This window comes from Vicia villosa, linkage group LG3 (assembly GCF_029867415.1).
Source record: "Vicia villosa cultivar HV-30 ecotype Madison, WI linkage group LG3, Vvil1.0, whole genome shotgun sequence".
In the NCBI taxonomy this organism is placed as follows: Eukaryota; Viridiplantae; Streptophyta; class Magnoliopsida; order Fabales; family Fabaceae; genus Vicia; species Vicia villosa.
The window spans coordinates 180192099-180206723 of record NC_081182.1 but is presented as its reverse complement, the minus strand read 5'-3'; the positions used below and the strand labels follow the sequence as shown (position 1 = coordinate 180206723).

The window sequence follows — 14625 nt, the reverse complement described above, 5'->3', positions numbered from 1 at the left end:
ATGTAGAACACTTGAACTTGAACATTTTGTAATGAATATTTGAATAGATGTATGAATTGGAATTGAATGGATGGCATATTAGATGATTAGAACAATGGTGGGCAATTGTTTGAGAAATTGAAATGGGCTTGAGCTCGAATGCCTTTTTATATGAATAACTCCTGTATAAGACTTTTGGATAATTTCAAGTTCCAGCAAATCATGGGCAAAGAAATTGGTTTTTAAACACCTTGATCTTGTCCATTTTCCACACTATCTCATCTGTATCTTCTATCCGAATTCCAACATATTTCCAACACATTAATGAGAGAAACGATAAATCTTTGATCACAAGCAATCCACGACTTCTTGCATCATGTATTTAGTATCTTAGCTTGAATGAACAAAAGGCCTTGAACAACATTTGAATAATAAGGTCAATTGAATCATCAAATTCATCCACAAATCATTGTGACCTTCATTCAATCTCAATCCCTCAATTCAAACCAAACCACCGATCAATTATGTATAGCGGCGCCTTGAACACAATGAACCCACAAGTCTAACTCTCACATCATGACATGTATTGTACTTCAATTTGACATGACAACAACTCTTTGAGGAATTCTAGATGAAGATAAGAATTGGAGCACATAAGAACACCTCAACCTGAAAACCACCGAATCTCAGTTGAATTAACGATTGTAGACACTACGCGTAAGAACCATAGTCCTCTTGCCTTCGATGAATCTTCATAGAGAAATTATAGCTTTAGGAGAAAGAAGTCCATCATGAACGCCCATACAATACCTATCTTCCAAGACCCTTGATCTTTTGTTGGATTTTTTGGTTAATGATGAATGAGTTATGTTAATGACCTAGGGGGAATATGCAAATGACATGAGAAGTCTAAGCCAGTTAGCAATAAATAAATGGGCAAATTTTGGGGTGCAACAGCTGCCCCTATTCAATCTTCTTAGACCTGAATGTACAAACGATACAATTTCTGGACATTTGAGGTGTAAGTGGATTGAATACCAAAGAACCCAAAAATTTGCACTCTGGAGTGACAACTCTGAGGTGATGTTTGTAATTTTGATTTTGAGAAAGGACACTAGTTACTACTGATTCCAAACAAGGGATACTATTAAATGCTTGATAAAACAAGAAGCGCCAGTCAACTACTGGATCTTTGCCAATAACAACCGGACTTTGAAGGAAAGGACCAATAACAATCAGGCCCAACCGAAGAATGCCTATAACAACAGGACTTTAAGGAAAAGGCTAGTAACCACTAGACTCGACCAGAGGATGCCTGTAACAACAGGACTTTTGCTGGTAACAACCAGACTTTGGAGGAAAGGACCAATAACAATCAGGCCCAACCGAAGAATGCCTATAACAACAGGACTTTAAGGAAAAGGCTAGTAACCACTAGACTCGACCAGAGGATGCCTGTAACAACAGGACTTTTGCTGGTAACAACCAGACTTTGGAGGAAAGGACTAATAACAATCAGAGCTAACCAAAGATTCTTGTAACCACAAGACTTTAAAGGAACAGACTAGTAACCACTAGACTCAACCAGGGATGCCTGTAACCACAGGACTTTTGCTGGTAACAACCAGACTTTGGAGGAAAGGACTAATAACAATCAGACCTAACCAAAGATGCCTGTAACCACAAGACTTTTGCTGGTAACAACCAGACTTTGAAGGAAAGGACCAATAACAATCAGACCTAACCGAAGGATGCCTCTAACCACAAGACTTTAAGGAACATGCTAGTAACGACTAGAACTGACCAAAGGATGCCTGTAACAACAGGACTTTTGCTGGTAACAACCAGACTTTGAAGGATGCCTATAACCATGGGACTTTAAAGGAACAGACTAGTAACCACTAGACTCAACCAAGGGATGCCTGTAACCACAGGACTTTTGAAAGAGATACCAATAATCATCGGACTTGACTGAAGAAGACTAGTAACGACTAGACTCTCATTGGGGATGTATATTACCTTGTGCTCTTCAAGCACGCACAAAGTGGGCTTATGCATTGATGCATGTTCAAATTTTTCCATGGCGTAATGCTCCATATTCATGGAAATGCTACGCGTTTTTGTAGATGCAAGGTGAATGCAATGATTACTATATGCAGAGATAACGAGGGCCCTTTAGAGAATGTTCCGCTAACTTGTCGATCGAGCTTCGTCTCTGACCTCGGGAGAGGTAAGCATCAGGGAGATTTCCCTTAGTGTTAAGAACTCTGTGGGGGTGCCAATAGACATTGGACTTTAACTTGCAAGATATATTTCTTCTTTGACTTGAAGAATACTTCTGACTTCTCACCATGTGCCATAGCTCAGAGAATTTTTAGCTTGAGGAGATTCCCTCAATTCACCATGGTGGGGATTAGAAATCCGGATAAGGAACTCTTTATGGGATGAGTGGAACAACTCCGAGGAGAAATAAACTCCTATACTTGGGGAGAGAATGAATTCTCAGGAGAAATAAACTCCTATGCTCAGAGAGAGACTTTTCAAGAGGAAATAAACTCCTAAGCTTGAGGAATGGAATTAACTCTCAGGAGAAATAAACTCCTATGCTTGGGGAGAGAGTAACTTGTTGGGGAAAAGCATTATGATACTTATCAACTCCGTGATGATCATCTGCCCTTCATAAGTGAATGACGATTCCTTCAATACAAACCAAAAGGATCATGCCCCAGGCTGCCTGACTTAAGAAGATATTTGGTTTACAAATACATTTACCTCGAAAGGATCCTTACACCACCATTACTTGAGAAAGTTCTGCCCCAACATATTCAAGCGTTTGAAATATTCTTTCTCTTGATCAACGGATCCTTGAAGAGATTTTTCCGAATCTCAACGTAACTGCCCCAGATTGAGTGAGTTTGAGAGATTCCTCGACATCACTTTTTCAGATTGATTGAAATCAAGAGAGAGATTCCTTGTCTTGATTACCCTGATTAATTGAATTTTGAGATGTTAAACCTCGATTTGATTGCCCCAGATACGATGAATTCACGAGAGAGATTCCTCGTCGTGACTTCCCCTGATTATGTACATCTTATCAGAATCCTCAAGTTTACTTCCCTTGAAGTCAACCAAACTATGGAAGCAACTTTATCATATTCAATGGAGTCTTCAAAATCTTCCCCTCAAGGATACTTAATCAAAATGCATCTACTCAACAGAGTATTCAGACTTCTCCCCTCAGGGTAGCCAATCAAAGAAGGTACCGACTGATCTTCTCAATGGAGAATTCAACCCTTTCCCCTCAGGGTACCCAATCAAAAAGATTATGAAACTGATCAGGCTCATTGGAGTCTTCAGGCACTTGTCCCTTAATGATCAAACAACGAGGGCATCAAACTGCACATGCTCAAAGGAGTATTCAGATAACTTGCTTTGATAATGATCTCTTTTTACTCTACGGAGTTCTCAAGTCTTTTTTACTTTGACATGATCAAGATCTTCATGGATTCTCATCATACAAACTTCCTTGATGTTTAAGCAAATGTTTTGTATGCAAAAGAATGTTAATTTTAAGAATGACAATTCTAATGCAAAGCCTATGCTAGTCTTGAAGTTTAAAAAACTTTTTATGCAATGAGGTGGCCACCTCTTATGAATGAAAGATAAAGCGAGCATATGATACCACATAAATATGTGTTACGCTTCATTGGGAGTCAGTTAAACGCTATCTCATGGGAGTGCGTCTTCGAAATAAACCCTACTTCAATTAGGACTTTTAAGGGTTGTAACTTGGTCGGGTTCACGGTTTTCAGAAACAAAGGATTTTTAGGCTCAAAATTATTTGGTGCCCACCCCCTTCGTGATGTTCTCCACTCCTAAGTTCAATTAACTCAACATGAGTGCTCATTCCTCACAAGGAATTTTGAAATGGTTGAGGAATCAATGAGGTTTTTTTTTGGACGTAGCAGTCGCTCACCTTTTATTCTTTTGATTTGTTATCACACGACTTTGTTCTTGCTTTATTTTCACCATCCTTTTTCTTTTTATTGCTATATTTTTTCTTTCATCATTTTTTCTTTTCATTTTTTTTTTGCCATATTTTTGCTCTCTTTTTTTTTTTGAACAAGTCGTATGACCTCTCATTGTCTTTGATTTGTTGGAAGTGATTGCGACTGCCTCATTCCATGATTGATAAAGGATCACCATTGTGGTATCGTCATCTTTTGTCCTCTTGGTAGGTGAAGGATAACCATCACGGTTTTGACTTTCCTCAACCTTTTGAAGGATAACCATTGTTGTATCCTTAAATGTATATCATTTGGTGAGTTTTGAACACTTGATCAAGTTAAATGAACACTACCCTTCCCCAGGGTTAAAAATAAGGGCTTGTTTTGATCAGAAAAGAAACTACTACTTCAAGGCTCAAAGGGGTTAACGAGGGTCTATCTCCCTTATATCTCCAGTGTTTGGGGATTATAAATAATGCCTGTACATCATCAGCAGGGTTTTATTCAAAAACACACGATTAGGGATTTTGCATTTTTTTTTTATCATCATTCTCCCTCCGCTCGTTGCCTAAGCAAGATATTAGTAAAGTTGGTATCGTAATGCCAAAACATTTTTTTTGAGTGAAAACGAATGGATTACTTCAAGACAAACATAAACAATGCATTATGGTTTTCATTCAGAAATTAACAAATTTTTACATGCTAGCAATGCTTAAACAAACAATGAAATGCTACCAATGAAAATGCAATAAAGAACTAAAGGAATGCCCTTGTTGAGGAGACTTGACTCCGTATGGACTTATTGCTCTTGAATGCTTTATGTAGTTTTGATACCCCATTGAGACTTCAATTTGTGTATAAACCTCTTGGAGTGAATGTGATTGTTCTGAAATCAATGAGATCTTGAGTTCTGCCTTTGAATGTCCTACCACCTTCAATTGAATGGCTAGGTTCCCCAGCATGGTAACCACTTAACATTATCATATGTTCCTCTCACACATTTTAGATTACTTCCCAGAAGAATATTCCAACAAAGGCGTACAAGAGTGGTGCATTTTGCCTTACTTTAGGGATTCGAGCAATGCAGATGATGCAATACTCAAGATAGACAATGTCTTGCTTATCCCTCGGTCGGGAGCCCCAAATATAGATGCTAGAACAATAATCACCATCATAAGTCGAAGAAGCTAGTATGATCATCACACTCAGGAGAGTTACATGTGGTAAGGAAGGCCCACAACACAAATCTTAACCAATTGAGATTCCAACAAGCAGGGAAGCAACTTGGACACAAGGCGCTGAAATTACATCGGTTCATTTCTCATATTCTGTCTTTCTATGTTGACGAGCAAAGGCCACTAAGAAGAAAATTTCGAGAAGAGATGACACATGATATGAAGCAATAGCTTGAGAATGAGAAATGCCTCTGTAGAACATTCTTGATTATCACGTGGAAAAAGATTCAGACGGAGTCACATAAGAATTTGTAATGCTTTAGGGATTCGAGCAATGCAAATGACACAATGCTCAAGATAAGAATACGTCTTGCTTATCCCTCGGTCGGGAGCCCCAAGCAATTTCCACATATATGTACAAGAGATGATTACCACTTCGGCTTGCATGTCCAGACTATCCAGAGAGAGAATAAATGACCTTTGCATCTCTTGACATTAAACACTAGGCACAATCCAACAATGTCTAAACCAACGGAGTCACAATCTTTTATGGCTTTCAACCTTTTCTCCAAGAGGTGGAATCTTTTTTCATTTTCAATAATCGGAAACTCGAAGACTTCAATGATGTGAATTCTCCTTACCAAGAATAGGAATCTCAACATTATTTCAGACATGCTGATTCAAAAGACCTTCTCTTGAGGTGAGATTAACATTGTCATTTGGCCTCTAAGGAACTTGTCTCAATTCTTCTTGTCAAAGAGAAAAGGCTTGAATAACCTCCATACACTGATTCATGTCAATCCCCATTTTTTTCTCATCTCATTCAAATCCTCACGGAGTTATTCCATTATTAAATTTCGAGCACGTAGCGGTGAGAAGTCAATTTGTTGTTGAAATCAAAATCTGAATAGAAAGGGCCCCCATAAGCTTCTGAGAGGACCATGAAATGCATGATAGTGTGAATGCATGTGTCATTTCTAAGGGATCCTAAAGTCTTTTCATCAACTTTTGTTTCTCTTTTATTCTCTTTTTTTTTTGCATATAGTATCTTTTTCTTTTTTCCTTTTCCATCTTTTTTGTTTTTCTACCTTTTTTGTTTCCTCTTTTTTTTGGAAATAGACTTTAGAATCCCTCACAGATGAAGTGGATAAAGTAATGATGTTATGCAATGCAAAAGCATGGGATCAAGGTCCATATAATCTTAGTAATCACTGTACAATCCTCTGAATAACTGATGTAAAGCCTCGGTAGGTCAAATGTCACGAGATCAAAAGTCCGGCATAGGCACCACAAAACCATAAGAACAAAAGTCACCATCAGAACATAATAGTCACCAACGGTACCTGTCATGAATATCCCACCCCACTCACAGGTGAATCTAGGTCAAGGTAGGTCAAAAGGTCTCCAGCGTTAGCAACTCTCCTGAAACACCATCATTGTTGCAAATACATGCCAACAACGGTATCCCATTCGAGTCTCAGCTGGTCGTGGGTCTCATGATCGCAATCAACAGAACCTGACATTCTGTTGGCGTCATGACTATCCACTCTATCCTAGGTATCCTATGTGTTAACTCTGGCCTGGGTATTGGGCCTTTTACCTCATAGAACAACCCACCCAACCTGCAAAACAGAACAGAAGACCCCAAGGAACACAGAATATAATCCATATGCATGATGTGCAAACAGAAATAAACATGATATGCAAGCAGAAAAGTAAACATGTAAACATATATACAAGGTATAGACATAAAAACAAATAAACACCCAGTAAATAAACAAACAAACGCAGGCTAGGATCGACTCACTAAGGATGGACCAGCAACAGGTCTATCAACATCCCCAGCAGAGTCGCCAGCTGTCGCTACCACGAAAAAATGGAATCAGAGTCGCCACTAATATATTCATCCCATCGCGGGAAAGGAATATCAGAAACCTAACTCACAACAAGAACAAAGGTCTTTCGACCAGAGAACAGGGCACGGGAGTCGGTTACGCAAGGGGAAGGTGCTAGCACCCCTCACGCCCATCGTACTCGATGGTATCCACCTACGTTTGTTTCTATCTAAAGGGTGTATCTATGTCTAAACCTAAATGCAAATGCATGCAAAAGAAATACGGGGAAAAGAAGGAATTATTTACAAGTGTGCTCGCTTAGGCCCCGCGACCCAATGCCTACGTATCCCTTTCAGGAATCAGAACGACCGTAGTTCGGATCCATAGTTTCCATTTGTTTTGTGTTTTTTAGTTGAACAGAGGTTAAGGTCACAATCCACGATGCTCGACCTTTGGAGACTTATACGCCTAATTTTGGATAGGACTTAACTTGTTCTTAAGCGCCTAACAAGGCAAAAGAATGAACTTGGGTTTGTGTTTTTTATGTAACTACATGATGAACAAAACCCAATACAAGGTTTCGCACCACTTCATCACTTTGTTTTAATTCGAGCCTTTATTAGATGTTTTAAGTGTTTTTGGTTGGGTATTTTTTAAGGGAATTTACTTTGCGATTAGAATCACATAAAATGTATAATGATCGAGAAGCAGATTAGGGAATGAATCCCACTCACTTCTATCCCATTATATAATGTTCGAGAAACAGATTAGGGAATGTATCCCACTCATTTCTCTCCCATTAATTAATGTTTGAGAAACAGATTAGGGAATGAATCCCACTCATTTCTCTCCCATTAAATAGTGACCCAGAAACAGATTAGGGAATGAATCCCACTCATTTCTATGCCACTAAGTGATTGAGAAACAGATTAGGGAATGAATCCCACTCATTTCTCTATCACTTTCTTAATGTGATCCGTATCTTTATTTGTTAATGTTTTAAAGTTGAAAAGAAAAAAGAATGAAAAAGGGAGACTAACCTATTTCTCTAACCTAAGTGTTATCCTAATTCTAATTCTAAAGTTAACATGGTGACTAAATTCTAAAAGGAATGTTAAAATGGTATTAACAAAATAGGCCAAAATTATGGCCAAAAACTAAGCAACAAAATCAAACAACAATTACACAAAAATGACATGGAAATGGTGCAAAAACAATTCAATCATTAGTACAAAGTTAACCTAAAAAATATTACTATTTTTATGAGTTTTTCAAATGTAAAGGGAACTCTAATTCAAGCCTAAATTGTACTAAAAAAAAACCCAAATTCTAATAAGACTAAACTAGTATTTTTATGGGTTTTTCAATGTCAACAATCACCTAAAATTCTAACAAAATTTTAATGATTTTATTGCATTCTCATTACCTAAAAATCTAACCAAAATGTGATTTTTATAAGTTTTCTATTATCTAAAAAAAACTAAGTAAAAAAACCTAAAACCTATCAATTAAGTGTGAAACAGGGGGGTGTTAATCAGAAATGGTGGTGTTGGCATAGTAACAGGGCGCAGGGCCTGATCGATGGCCCAAGACATTTTGTTTCAGATTATTGGCCAAAAAACGGGTTGCAATGGGCCAAAAGAGAGGTGCATGGATGAAATTCGGTGGCCCAGATTAGTCCAATTGTCTTAATTTTCAGATTCATGATTCAGATATTTCATCAGAATTTTATTCAGTTTCAAACAATATTAATCACTACTTGAATTATAATTAATACTCAGACTTTAGTACACTAATCATTCACATTAAACCCTAATTATATCTCAATTAAATTCTAATTAATTCAATTAAAAAACTATAGGATAAAATTATATTATATAGAAAGGGGCTTAGGGTTACCTTAGTTGTGCCCATTGAACTGCATCGCACCTCTCTTCCTCACAAGGGCAACACGGCGGCAACGGCGACACGCTCCGATCAACACTCGAACACCGCCGTCGCTAATCCTCACGAATGAACACAACGCGCTCATCCCAGCCTCCTCTCTCAATCGTTCTCCAAACCCCTTGTCGAAGCTGATTTCACTCTGTTCGCCTCTCCGAATCATCTCCTCATAGTTTCACGATAATCTCCCTCTGAGTCAAATCAGTCTTAATTCTCTCCTCTCTCTTGACTCGAGCCTCCGCCTCAACTCGTTTTAATCATCACTCAAATCGGATTTGACCGCAACCAGAATAGACAAGAATCAAAGCACGGAGTCGTGGCTTATCAACCGGAGACAAGTCCATGCCTCTTCGAATTGATTGAAGATGGAGAACAGAAATCCGCGAAATTGCCTCAAGAATTTACGTAAGTTTCCTCTTCGTTCCTTTTCGTGTGCGAGATTTGGTGCGAGCGTTGTTGTTGCGCGTGAATGATGATTGTTCTGTGAACAGGTGAAGAAACAGATGAACGATTCTGAGTCTTTCTTGTGATTTTCTTGTTCTTCGCAGATTTTAGAGAGTGGAGAAGATTGAAGATTGTTGACTCGAAGTGTGTGATTGAAGACGATGAAGGAAATTGAAGAGTGGAGTTGAGAATGATTTTTCTGTTGAATTGCGAATTGCTGAAGGTTCGGTGAGTTCCACCTCTTTTATTTTCTATTACGCAAATTCTTTCAGTTTCTTCTCTTTTCCAATGGTGAATTGAACAGAGGGTTTCACAGGTTAATTTTCTGGTTTCTTTGATTTCTGTTGAAGTTGTGAAGGAGATTGAAGCTATGGTGGTTATGGAGAGAGTGATAAGGTGTAGACGATGAAGATAGAAAGATGAAGATTCAGTTGAATGATGGTGAAGAAGAGAGGATGAAGGTTGGGATGAAGGTGATGAAATGGAAGAGAAGGCTCAGAGAGAGATGAGGAATCGTGAAGGAATCAGAAGATGGTGAGAATCCCCCCAATCTGAGAAGTGCAGATGAATATATATGGCGAGAGTTGATTGAAGATCCTGTTATCAATTGAAAGGTTAGTTGCAGTTTTGTTTTTGAATTCTGTTAGGTTAGTTTTGAATGGAAACTGAATTCTGTTATGGCAGTTACAAGGGGTTTTGACAGTTATGGATTAGTAGTGAAATAAGTTAGAATGTTAGTTACAGTTAGGGAACTGTTAGTTAGATTTTGGTATGGCTGAATGTGTGTTTGGATGGTAGTTAAAGTTAACTGAAACTGGTTTAGGGAATTGGTTAGGATTAGTTAAGACCAAAATAAATGGATGGCGGTTTGGTTTAGGGACTGTACGCAGGGCTGAATCGTTAGAAATGCTAGTGTGGGTTAAGTGGGAATGGTATGTGTTTGGACTGTATGCTGATTTTGTTTATTGGTTGAATGTTAACTGGTTTTTATGTATTATGCAGGGCCGCATGGAGATGCACTGGATGCTTATTGATGGCTACACGATACAGGTGGTGGGGGTCTCAAAGATGAAGAGAAAATGAAGACTAACATAGGGAGTAGATTTAGGACAATTTTTGTAATGCTTATCTCTATGTAAATGGATAGATTTATTGTTATACTTTTGTAGTGAATTGGATATTTGGATGAATGGGATTTTGTAAAGGGATTTCTTTTTGATGTAGAACACTTGAACTTGAACATTTTGTAATGAATATTTGAATAGATGTATGAATTGGAATTGAATGGATGGCATATTAGATGATTAGAACAATGGTGGGCAATTGTTTGAGAAATTGAAATGGGCTTGAGCTCGAATGCCTTTTTATATGAATAACTCCTGTATAAGACTTTTGGATAATTTCAAGTTCCAGCAAATCATGGGCAAAGAAATTGGTTTTTAAACACCTTGATCTTGTCCATTTTCCACACTATCTCATCTGTATCTTCTATCCGAATTCCAACATATTTCCAACACATTAATGAGAGAAACGATAAATCTTTGATCACAAGCAATCCACGACTTCTTGCATCATGTATTTAGTATCTTAGCTTGAATGAACAAAAGGCCTTGAACAACATTTGAATAATAAGGTCAATTGAATCATCAAATTCATCCACAAATCATTGTGACCTTCATTCAATCTCAATCCCTCAATTCAAACCAAACCACCGATCAATTATGTATAGCGGCGCCTTGAACACAATGAACCCACAAGTCTAACTCTCACATCATGACATGTATTGTACTTCAATTTGACATGACAACAACTCTTTGAGGAATTCTAGATGAAGATAAGAATTGGAGCACATAAGAACACCTCAACCTGAAAACCACCGAATCTCAGTTGAATTAACGATTGTAGACACTACGCGTAAGAACCATAGTCCTCTTGCCTTCGATGAATCTTCATAGAGAAATTATAGCTTTAGGAGAAAGAAGTCCATCATGAACGCCCATACAATACCTATCTTCCAAGACCCTTGATCTTTTGTTGGATTTTTTGGTTAATGATGAATGAGTTATGTTAATGACCTAGGGGGAATATGCAAATGACATGAGAAGTCTAAGCCAGTTAGCAATAAATAAATGGGCAAATTTTGGGGTGCAACACACATGATTGTGTCACACACACACCTTTAAGGTAACCCCTCTTGTTGCATGTTGCCTTATTATTTGCTGCCTTGTTGCCTTTTTATTATTATCGTAAAATAGTGAAGTCCCTTCGAGCGTAGGGACTCCTTAGCCTGTCGCCTTCAATAAAATCATCATAGTCCCTCGACATAAAGATCATAGTCCCTTCGAGTTGCCTACGATAAATATGATCTCGTCCCTCGATGTTGCCTCGATAAATGATGATCGTCCCTTCGAATGTTAAGGATTCTTTACATGTCGCCTAAATGACTATTATATCCTTCCCTTAGACTACCTACCCCCTTTAAGGTAGGGACAGTCTTGTGGCGAATGATTATTCTCGATGACCCTTCGATGACCCGTACATCCAATTGAAAGACTTCCTGTCTTCTCATGGTATGGATAGACCCTTTCGCCCGAAAAGCTAAAAGAACAATTTTTCTAACTTAGGGTAGTTTCTACTAATTGCTTGCTCTAAAATTCAAATTACTTTTCACACCTCTTTTTAAAATCAAGTTCAAAAAGACTATGCTTATTTACAAGCTAAAGTTCTTCTTCAAAGGTTTTTCTATTCACACCATACTTTTCAAACAATTCAAACATTTTGAAAACAAGTGAGCTAAGCAATTAAGAGCCCGTGGATAACCATGGATGCAAAGGGTGCCTTAAACCTTCCCTTTGTATAATTTACCCCCCGAACTCAAAATCTTTTTAAAGGTCTTTTTCTGTTCTTTTAGCCTTTCTATAAATTGGATAAAATAAAAGTCAGTGGCGACTCTTGCTTAACCGCGACATTTCGAAAAAGTCAGTTCACCGTATTACACTAGCGAATCTCTCATATCCCTAGCAAATCGCTGTGCAGAGGTATTCATCTTCCCCACTGAGTCTTTCCTCAGCAGATATTCACATGCATCCTCAGCAGGATCTGTTCTTATTTAGAACTTCCCCAGCGGAATGCGTCCTCCACCAGCAAGTTGGTCACTCCTCATCAAATTTGTCTTCATGACGTGCTCTTATCTTCACATCCCCGGGGTGTCGAGAATTTTCTTCTCCAGTGAAGTTTCCAGGGTACTCCCCGAGCATTTAAATGGGATGTTCATATCCTCAAGCAGAGTTCCATATTCTCTCCAAGACTTTTTCAGAAATACAGTGCTCCTCCGTTGTCCCCTAAGCAGCGTCCGAATCATGCATCATTCGCATTGCATTCTCAAAGTGTATAGCGTCTTCCTTCTCAGGAACGTTATTCCACAAACATTCATACATGCACCATGCATAAATCATGTCATATTTGTTTCTTTCTGCAGGAAATTTATCAAGATACAAATGCCTCCCAGAGAGCAACTCGCCTAATCATTACATGCGCTCATCCTGATGTTTAAATCAGAAGAAATTTGTCTCCATCTCCTTGAAATTGTCAGATCAGATGAAGGCTTACTTATTCTTGATGCCCAGATCAATTGAAGTTTTTTCTCCCTGCTTGCGGGGTGGTACATTCCTTCTTATTCCAAGACGGAATCTTCTATTGATCAAGAGCGCAAATTTTCGAGTTCATTCTGGTATTCAATCTCCTTCCACCTCAACGATTCGAAACTTTCGTTTCTCACTCGTCAGGTTCAAGAAGTTTGAATAGGGGCAGCTGTTGCACCCCAAAATTTGCCCTCTTAATTTGAGCTATAAGTTATTAACGACGTTTATTTCGTCGTTCGAAAAGTGGAAAAATAATAAAGAGTTTCCGTGGGTTTAAGAAGATACGGTGTGAAATATGGTTCAAACAGTGGAAATACGAGAAAATTCACAAGTCTTATTCTGAAAGTGATATGAGCTAAATTCCCGTGATGGTCTGACCGTTTCGATGATATCTACAACTTTCGTGTTCGGCTCGGAAGCCGGTTCTTTGAGGAAGTTTGTCAGATTTGCAAAATGCTTGAGATTTCACAGTGAAAATGGTGTTGAATGTAGGGTTTCGTGCCCCGGAAAATTCATATCTCACAATCCGTTAGTCGGATTTGCTTGAAAATTTAACTGGAGCTATGTACCATCATTACCAAGATTTCGTATGTTCAGACCGTTGGCTGATTATGCACCGAAAACTACCAGCATTTTAAGGATCGTCACGTTCTTTCGGTAAAAAGTGTATTTTCGAGTATGTCGCGCCGAGTTTGAAAATTCATAATTTCTTCGATTTTTATCGTATGAAGCCCATTCTGGCGGAATTCTATTGGAAATTTTGTTAGCTTCGATTCTTCTTCACACACGCCTGTTCAGATTCTGAGCCGAAGATAGGGTTTTATCGAGTTCTTTGAGCGGTACTCACAAAATTCTGCACAGTCGCACCTGTTGAATCGACGTTTCTCGTCATTCAAACGCGCGTATTTTCTTCATCGCTTATCGGATTGAGACGATTTTCGCGGCGACGAATCACAAATTTGGTCATCTTCATAATGGCATTGGTTTCGTTCTAGAAATCAGAGCCGAACCAAGTTTCCTTAAAAACGAGCCAATATATAAACTTTTTGCTCTTCACAAATCAAAGGGAGAACTCTCATAATCTCAATTCACCAAAAGATCAAAAACACTTTCTCTCAATTCTCTCTCAATTCTCTTGAATCAAAACCACAAATTACATAAAACCTTCATCAATATTCATCAATTTTCACCAAGATCAAGAACATGGATTGAAGAATCAAGATCTCAAGCTCGAATTCTCCCTCTCTTTACTCCAAATCTCGCGCGCCACCCCTCTCTCCCCTTGGATTTTGCTTTCGCGTTCGTGTCGCGTTCGTATCGTGTTCGCGTCCGTATCGTGTTCGTGTTCGCGCTTCGGTTAGATCTTCATCCGGTAAGCTTTCGGATCTTGAATTAATTGCTTATTTGTTGATCATTATGTGAATTTGGATCTAGATCTGTATCTTGTTCTTGATTTATGGATGATTGATGATGATTGATCGGTGAATTTGCTTTGTTTTTGCTCGAATCGATAATGTTCATGTGAATTGTGGTTAGATTTGATGTTTATTGCATATAATTGATGCTTTTTGATGATGAATTGTGATATTCGTGTTTGAAT

General features: G+C 38.4%; 1 long non-coding RNA gene across 1 annotated transcript; it reads left to right on the top strand.

Annotated features, from left to right (window-relative positions):
• Nucleotides 1-8914: 8914 nt before the first annotated feature.
• LOC131656965 (uncharacterized) lies at nucleotides 8915-10602 on the top strand. Its single transcript, XR_009300399.1, has 4 exons — nucleotides 8915-9345; nucleotides 9489-9612; nucleotides 9701-9998; nucleotides 10387-10602. It is a non-coding gene; the product is annotated as an uncharacterized LOC131656965 (long non-coding RNA).
• The last annotated feature ends 4023 nt before the right edge of the window (nucleotides 10603-14625 follow it).